This window comes from Arvicola amphibius, chromosome 13 (assembly GCF_903992535.2).
Source record: "Arvicola amphibius chromosome 13, mArvAmp1.2, whole genome shotgun sequence".
Taxonomy (NCBI): Eukaryota; Metazoa; Chordata; class Mammalia; order Rodentia; family Cricetidae; genus Arvicola; species Arvicola amphibius.
Genome location: NC_052059.1, coordinates 50,631,185 through 50,640,081, shown reverse-complemented (window position 1 = coordinate 50,640,081; position 8,897 = coordinate 50,631,185).

The window sequence follows — 8,897 nt, the reverse complement described above, 5'->3', positions numbered from 1 at the left end:
GATTTTTTGAGACAGGGTTTTTCTGTAGCTTTGGAGCCTGTCCTGGAAGGCTCTTGAATCTGGTTTGTTTGATTGTTTGTTGAACAGAACAAAATAAACATTTAATTTTACAAGTTATATGGATTTGCACAGAAGAAGACAGTTTATAATTTATAATTTATAAAAGTTGAATTGTGAGTTTGAGGCTCTTCGGATGTGGATTTTCCAACTTGATACCCTGAAGTATGCAGTGAGCAGTACCTTGCTTAACGGTCTTTGGGGCAGACTGGGCCTTGTATTTGTAGTATTAATGACAGGCAGCACCCTTCAACACATGGCTATCTGAGTCCTGAGTCAGAGTATTCAAAGCAAGATGTGTGTTTCTGGAAGACCTTGCTTTGCCAAGAGTTGCTGGCAGAGTGTTGCAGTTGACTGCAATCAAACTGTAGACTCTTTTAATGGTGAAAAAAAGGCACTCAATTTACGCTGTGAAAAGGTTCCTCTTCACAGTGAACCTTTTGCCGAGAAGACATTACAGCTTGAGCCCTCCTTGTTACTTGGCCTCTCTGAGCCTGTGGATTGCAGCGTGATTGTCCTTTACTTAACAGCTAATGTCCGCTTACAAATGAGAACATACATTTGTCTTTCTGGGTCTGGGTTACTTCCCTGATCTTTTCTAGTTCCATCAACACACAGTGTCCTCTGATTGCTTTACACTGTATGTGGAACTTCTGCCTCACCTACAACCACCCAGCCCCCACCCCAAGCTGTGAGGATGGAACCCCCACCCCCACCCCACATATAGTTACCAATAGAGACAGAAAGAGATATGGACCCAACCATGCCCTTTCTCAAGTCGCTCTCCTGCAGGTGGCCTCTTGACAAGCTCGTGTTCCCATCTGAAGCCCACCCTTAGTAGAGAACACATTGTGCAATCCATAAACCGCTGGTCATGAGGAGAGTCGAGAGCTATTTTTAAACTAATTAAGAACCCTTCAACTTAAAAAAAAAGTTTGTGTTCATTTGTGAAACCTCTAACCACAAGCCAACCCGTGTAATAGCAGATGTGGAGACTAATTACAGCCCTGGCAGAGCTGAGGCAATGGTCCAGAAAGGCTCAGAGAACAGACAGGCGATCTGGTCTCCCCCAGGGAATTAGCAAACACAGCCGGAGAGTCTTTCAAATTCAGCGCAGCTCCTGATTTGATGGTTTCTCGAAGTTACAATGAACATTAATGAATAAGACAAAGAATTCCAAAGACACCACAAGTACAGAGAAGACTTAAGAGATATGTGCCAAAACAGAATTCTCTAAGTGGTCGGCACCGCCTTACGAAAAGCTCCCCAGCTGGGAGAAATAAAAGGAGAATTTGTCTGAATGAGCCAAATTGCAAATTGTGATAGCATGATATCTGTCTGGGAATTTTAATTTGTGTTGGGATGGTGGGGAGCAAACCCAGAGCCTCGTGCATATTAAGCACGGCCCAGCTATACTCTCCGCCTCTGCACTGATATTTCAAATACTTACGGAACTGAGTCTTCTATACACTAAAATATCGGATCATTTTCTCCTTGGAGAAGGAGAATCTCAAATGAAAAGACTTTTGAAAATCTTACTTAGTATGAAGGTCTATAATATTATATACTTTTGTGTGATATTAACTCTGTGTGTGTGTGTGTGTGTGTGTGTGTGGTGGTGGGGTATTTCTGGTTTTATACAGTAAGCATATAAACCCATGATTTTACATGGTAAGCAAGCATTTTACCATTGGCCTATATCACCAATCTTTGGTTTGTGAGACAAGGTACCACAAACGGGCTTTGAACTATTTGCAGCCTAGGCTGACTTAGGTAGCCAAGAATGGCCCTGAACTCGATCTCCTGTCTCCAGGTCCCACATGCTGGAATCACAAGCCCAGCGTTATGTAGTGCTAGGGATTAAAGCCAGCACTTTGTACAAGCTTGCTTTTGGTTTTGTCATGAAACAGGGTTTGTTATGTGTGGTAGCTCACACCTTTAATTCCAGTACTTCAGAGGCAGAGGCTGGCAGATCTCTGTGATCGGGGCTAGCCTGGTCTACAGAGTGAGTTTCAAGATGGCTAGGACTACACAGTAAGACTCTGACTCAAAACCAAGCAAAACCAAACCAAAAAGAACAGGGTTTCTCTATGTGGCCCAGACTGTTTCCAAATCTGCAATTCTCTGTCTCTGGGTCCTAAGAGCTCAGATTACAAATGTCTGCCACCTGACCCCGCCTGATGAATATTACTGGGTTGCAATTATTTATACATCCTGGATATTAACCCCTTGTATGATATACAGTTTGAAAATATTTTCTCCCTGTGGATTGCTACTGTACTCTGCTGATAAGAATATTATTTTTGCATTTTTACACCATCTAACTTTTTATCTGTCTGCTTATTTGTTGGCTGGTTTTTGTGTGATAATCAATAAATCATTTCTATGCCATGTGCATGTTGTTTTCTTGTAAGAGTTCTATAGTCTTAGATAATATATTCAGGTTCCCGAGTCACTCTGAATTAAATTGGGGGTGTGGATCTGTCCAGTTTCATTCTTCACATGTGGATATCCAATTACCCCACACAATTGGCTGAAGATGAAGTCTTTTTCTTTTTCCTTTTTTTTTTTTTTTCCATTGAGCGGTTTTGGGACATTTGTGAAATCACCAACCAACACAGAGATATTTCTTTCTGGGCACTCCAGCCTCTTCTGTATTCACATTGTTTGGATAACTATCTTTGCAGTGACTGTTGATATCAGGCAAAGTGAAATCTTCAACTTGGTTATACGATTGTTTGTCTTTTTGGGTCCCTGAGATTCTCTATGGATTTGGGGGTGGGTTTTTTAATTTCTGAAACATGCGTTATTAGAGTTTTTTTTTTTTTGTAGAGATCTAAGTTAGTCTTTAGGTTTCTATGAGCAGTGTTGACATCTTACCAATAGGCTTCAGCCCCATAGAAACAGGCATTGCTTCACCCATGCGCATCTTCTGTATTTCTTTTAAGAATATGTCTTAGCAACACTGAGGACCCTAAGAGAGACATACATAGATCTAATCTACATAGGAAGTAGAAAAAGACAAGCTCTCCTGAGTAAATTGGGAGCATGGGGATCTTGGGAGAGGGTTGAAGGGGAGAGGAGAGGTAGGGAGGGGAGCAGAAAAAATGTAGAGCTCAGTAAAAACCAATTTAAAAAAGGGGGAAAAAAGAATACTTTTTAGTTTTCAGGGAGCAAGTTTGTGCCTCATTGGTTAGCTTCTCTCTTACTTTATTCTTTGTGATTCTGTTCTGAATGACACTTGATTTTTATCTCCTTTACAGATCATTCAATGCAATAATCTAAAGTTTGGGGTGTTGATCTTATATCCTGTGTAACTTTAGTGACTTATTGGTTCTAACACACCGCTTTTGTTGTTGCTGCTGTTAGGTTTTTAGGGTTTCCTAAATAGAATATCACAACATTTGTAAGCAGTAAGTTCTCTTCATGATCAGCCATCTCATCAAACCTCCTCATCTTTACCTTCAGCATGTTCTCACAGCTTATTTCTAACCTACTATTTAAATAAAAAAAATTAGAATCAGTTTGCTGAGGGAGCACACCCCAAGTGTAAAGCATTCCTGAACATGGGCTAGAAAGAAAACAGGCAGCCCTGAGTTCATGGAGTTGGATCCTCTCTTCTCAGCAACCAGGAGTTCCTGAAACATTTCCAGAGAGAACACAACTATTAACAGATTAAAAAAGTGCCAAACTGAAGTGTGTAAATCTGCTAAGCGCAAGTCTAAAATGCAGAAATCATTCGGAACTTTCAAGATCAGAAGACTTTTCACGAGCACGAGTTTGCCAGCATTATGTAGAAGAGCTCACACGTGTCAAATGTTATAAGCAGCCTCCATCAGCTGAATACCCAGTTTGGCACATTTGGCTGCCTGTTGTGGAAGGGGCAGAACCTGTAGCTCTGTCCTGTCCTCTCTCTCTGTCCTCTCTCTCTCTCTCTCTCTCTCTCTCTCTCTCCCTCTCCCTCTCCCTCTCCCTCTCCTTCTCCCTCTCCTCCTCCCCTTCCCTCTCCCTCTCCTTCCCCCCCTTCCTCTGCTTCAAAGCAATGGCCAACCCCACAAATGTATGCAGGCTGCACACACACCGGTAAGAATTCTGTTAGTATTTTAAAATTTCTTTTTCATTTGCACACATGTGTGTCTGTGTGTGCTGTTGTCTGTGTGCAGATGCCCATGAAGGGCAGAAGTAGGCATAGGATGCCCTAGAGCTGGGTTTACAGGTGATTGTGTGCCACACACCGCGCCCCCGTGTCTGCCTTTGGCGCGCTTTTACCCAGTTACCGAGCTTCAGGCAAGGGACAGGAGGTTAAAATACACAAACACATACAGACAGAGAGACAGCGACATGGGTCATCCTTGGATTCCCCACGAATGCCCCCTTTATTGTGTTCAGGGGCAGATTATATAGCAATAGCCATGCCCCAGCCAAACCCACCAGAAACCACTCTCGTGCCATCAGGAACTCCTGAAGGTCTCGTGCTCAGAACAGCTGTAGGCACTCAGATCAGGGGATTACAAGAAATTCAGGATCTGGGGTCTCAACAATTGTGAGCTTCTGGGAACAGACCTCTGGTCCTCTGGAAGAACAGTGCGAGCTCTTAAAACACCGAGCCATCTCTCCAATCCCAGGATTACTTTAATTGAAAGCCTTGAAGTTGGCTTGTTTGTTTGTTGTGGAATAGGATAAGGGTGAAGAAGCTGGAAATGGAAATCAGCCAGTTCCTCCATACACAAAGGTGTGCTTTAGGATTTTGACCTTGTGTTTTACAAACTGTGATTTCTAGAAAGCTCACGTTCCAGCCTGGTGTTTGTCGCCTTCTGGTGGGAAGTTTGAACATACGCAGCCTCAGATAACGGTCTAAATTAGTAATGATTTATTACATTATTTACTAAATACCAGGCATGGAACTAAATAAGACCTTTGTGTGGCATTTTCTCTTCTTTATAAACACCTGATGGCTAGATGTCGGATTCTAAAGTTACAGATCACAGAACTAGCACAGAGAGTAAATAAACCATAGCTACCCGACTGTCAAGTGATGAAGACTGAGAGATGTTCTCGTCCCCTCAGGTGCCCCCTTCCACTCACCAGGTCAGACTCTGGGGGCTTGAGGTACTCCTCCGCATCTGGTTTACTGTCTCTAGGAATTAACTGACCCTATGAAGGGCAGTCCTTCCAGAGTCAGTAGGTCCCCAGTTGTCAAAGCTCACACTTATGGAGTGTAGAAGACATAATTAACATACTGTCCAATAATTTACATATTCAAATACAGATTATTTGTTATAAAATACTTTCTCATATTTCCCATTTAAACCATGGGTAAGGCACGAGCACTTGTGGCTCTTCCACAAAGCCCAAGTTCAATTCCAAGCACCCACCTGGTAGCTTAAAACTCTCTGTAACTCCAGTCCTAAGGGATCCAATACTCTCTTCTGGCCTCCAAGGGCACCAGACATACACGCAGATAAAACACCCATACACATTTAAACAGATAAATTGAAATTAAAAAAAAAAAGAACCCATCGTGGTTAGGAATCATGCAGTCAGCAGCAGAAGTAGCAGGACTGGTGGCAGGCACAGGAAACTGAGAGCTCATACAAGCTCTCAGTACATGACAAGCAGGAAACAGGGGACTAATTAGAAATGCATGAGGCTTTTAGTCTCAATGCCTGCACAGTATTGAACTTCCTCTAGGAAGGCTGTACTACCCAAACCTCCCAAACACGACCACCAAATGGGGACCAAGTATTCAAATACCCTAGACTATGGGGGACATTTCTCACTCAGACCACTATAGCAAGCCACTCCCAGCAGGGACATCTTCTTACACTTGCATTTCTTTTGTGTCTAACACGTCCCAGCTAGGACACGGCAATGATCTTCAGGACCAGCCATAGTAGTCCGTTTGAAGAACACTGGTTAGATTCTTCATCAGTATGGCCCAGATGTTCGGAACCAGATTATCCGGGTTAGTGTTTTATTTACAGGGACATCTTGATACTCTTCAGAGGACATGTTGGTAGGATTGGGAGCTGGAGGACACCAGAACAGGTCACACACACAGGGACTGACCCAGGTTCTGAAGGCTGAGGCCAGCTGTGATGGGATTCTGGCCTCAGAGATGCTGCTTCGGTGGCTTCCTGTGCCACAATTAGCAACTGTTTTGACTTAAGGCCTGGATGGCCTGCAAGAACATCCAGCTTGCTTATTTCCTCTACAATCTATATTTCACGTTGGTATCTTACCTCTCCTCAGGTCCAAGGAGTTTCCTCTTTTCCCTGTTATGTAAATCATTGGGTTCTCTTAGTAAACACGAGGTTTTATCCCTTTGCCCAGCTGTTCCTCTGCTTCTTTAGTGCTGGTCTCTGTTTTAGACAGGGGTCTCTAGAGGAACAACAAGCAAACATCAAAACCCCTCAAAATCATCTGAAGTTTATAATTTTACAGCATTAAATGCTACTCTGGGCGAGGTCAGCCTGGCCTATAAGAGCTAGTTCCAGGATAGGCTCCAAATCTATGGAGAAAGCCTGTCTCAAAAAAACAAAAACAAAAACAAAAACAACAACAACAACAAAACTGCTCTGGGGTGAGCATGGCCCACCCACTCATCTCTTTAAAGGTTCCCCATTTTCCTGGCTCTTACTGGGGTTAAATTTTATCATGCAATTTGGAGAAGATAAACCATCCTAAACTGTAACCCCAGCAGGTTCCAAGTCAGTCTCACCACCATAGGGTAGCCTCAGAAAAACACCACGTCCAGCCCTTCCCAACCCACCCTCTCCTCATCTAACCTCCCAAAGCAGAGCCCCAGGATTGGACTTTCTAGAAGCAGGCCACATAACAATAGCAAACTGTCGAGCTGGCAGACTCAGGTCTCCAAAGCAGAGCCATCGTGACGCGTTTCACACTTCAGACGGATTCCGAAGACCATCCCCTCCCACAATTACAGGACCACAGCAGATGGAGACACAATCTAAACTAATCTTAGATCTTAGATGCTAGAATCTCCTTTCTGTGTGCTTTTATATCTCATAAGATGATCACAGGAGGTGCCAGAAACCCAACTTGAGACATTTTACTGAGACACGATTTAAACAACCAGGAATCTCACCTAAGGATTCACAAAATCTGTATCTGCATAATTATGAGTGTCCCATTTTCCCTGGATCTGTCTCTGCGTCTCAAGTCATCGCGGCTCTCAGCCCCAGGTAAGAAGTGACTGGTGCCGTCTCTTAGTCGGGGGTGGTGGCACAGGTCTGTGATCCCAGCACCAGGAAGCTAAGGAAGCAGGTTGGGAGCTCAAGATCAGCCTGGGTGGCTTGGAGAGAACCTGCCTACAGACAAGTAAACAAGAAAGCAGATGAATAGAAAGCTCTCTACCCCAGTTCCACAAATGTGGGGATTCAAAATGGGAGGGAAATCCTGAGCAGGAAGGCCTGTCTGAGCTACAGAAGCATTCATACGATCTCCAAAGAGCTCGGGGGAGAATAGTAGGACTGAGATGGTCACATGTGTGGTTCAACCAATGTCACCAAGAACCCTCTCTGCAGCCCAGATGGAAGGCCTCCAGTAGACCATCAGTGCTACTGAGCCAATCTTGGGAATACATCTCTGATGGGGGACAAGAGTTCCATGAAGCAAATTCTTCTTTCCTATGTTACATACCCCGAGTCCAGAGTGATACTGTGTCTTCGGGCATGCCGTAGGCCATTTTCTGTTGTTATAACCAAACACTGGAGGCTGGGAAGTTCATGAATCAGTCTTTCTTTCCTTCTGTCCTTCTTCCACCCCCCTCCCCCAGTGATGCAGGAGAGCAGAGGAGCCAGGAGGAAAATGTTCACAAGAAGTCACCTTCACACAGCTACTCCTTACGGTACTATGCTAATCCCTCTCAGGGAGTGAAGCGCTATGGTTTAACTGCCTTTTGAAGGTTTTACCACCTCCCAACACTCTGACACAGGGTGTAGCTCTCTGATACATAATTTTGGAAACACACTATATGCAAATGATAGGAATCTGTGTAGAGTGGGGTGCCTTTAGGTTCAACAGAGGTGTTCTCTTTTGTCTCCTGCTGAACTTAACTCAGGAGTTAGGATGTGGGCCACTCAGATGCACTTAAGACCTTCCTTCCGGAGCCAATAGCCTCTGCGTTCTTACCTCACAGATTCAAATGATGAAACTCATGAGCAACAGGAGGGTGTGCTTAGAAAGTTTTCTTGAAGGTTCGTCGATGGGAGAGTAAGAGAAGGAAGCCAGCGTCTTGTATTGCAAGAACAGGTTTCCAGGGATGGGACACCATGAGACATCTCTTCTCGGCTTTTAAAAGTTGTCCAGAAACTGGCTGGGGTGAGGTATGGGGAGAAGGATACAATGGCCAGTCCCACTGACCCAACTGTGGGGTGTCCATGTGCCTCCTCTCTGTTTCCATCATGTTCACCTGGGTAGAAAGAGCAGAAAGGTCCTGGGGGTTGGTAGATGGCTAATCTAGCCAAAATGGTGAGCTTGGGGTTCAGTGAGAGATCTTGCTAAAAAAAAAAAAATTAAGGTATAGAGGTAAATAAGACGAGACAGTGATTTTAGCCTTTGACCTCCAAACCTGCCCGTATGGGTGAGGACACCCACACCCAAACATCCATACACTGCAAGGGGGTGTAGGTGAGGGAACCCACACTAACGTGTCTATACACCACATGGGGAAAGAGAGAGAGAGAGAAAGAGAGAGAGAGAGAGAGAGAGAGAGAGAGAGAGAGAGAGAGAGAGAGAGAGAGAGAGAGAGAGGAAGAGAGAGAGGAGGGGAGGGAGGAAGGGAAGGAGGGAGGGAGAAAGAAAGAGAGAGAAAGAGA